Source organism: Octopus bimaculoides, chromosome 1 (genome assembly GCF_001194135.2).
Source record: "Octopus bimaculoides isolate UCB-OBI-ISO-001 chromosome 1, ASM119413v2, whole genome shotgun sequence".
NCBI lineage: Eukaryota > Metazoa > Mollusca > Cephalopoda > Octopoda > Octopodidae > Octopus > Octopus bimaculoides.
In genome coordinates this window covers 130985497-130985893 of record NC_068981.1, presented here as the reverse complement: position 1 = coordinate 130985893, position 397 = coordinate 130985497, and positions in this window count along the sequence as shown.

The following is a 397-nucleotide window of genomic DNA, read 5'->3' as shown; positions in this document are numbered from 1 at the left end:
TATATATATATATATATATATATATATATATATATATATATATTTGTTTTTATACATACCTGTGTATGTGTGTGTGTTTTTTTTTCCATCTTAAAGTAAGCGTCAACCTAATACATTCATTATGTTCGTCCTTTTGACTTTTGTGTTTTTAGTTTTGATTTGCCTATATATATACATATATACAAGTGTGTGTATGCGTGTGTATGAGAATACCCATTTATTATTAATGTACTGTATAGCAATGTGTGTATATTGTGTTATGTTGTGTAGTATGTATCTTCCTCTTCCTTTCTCTCTCTCTCTCTCCACACAGCACGCACACACACACAATAAACATGTATATACATACATACATATTATATATATATATATACATATATATATATATATATATATA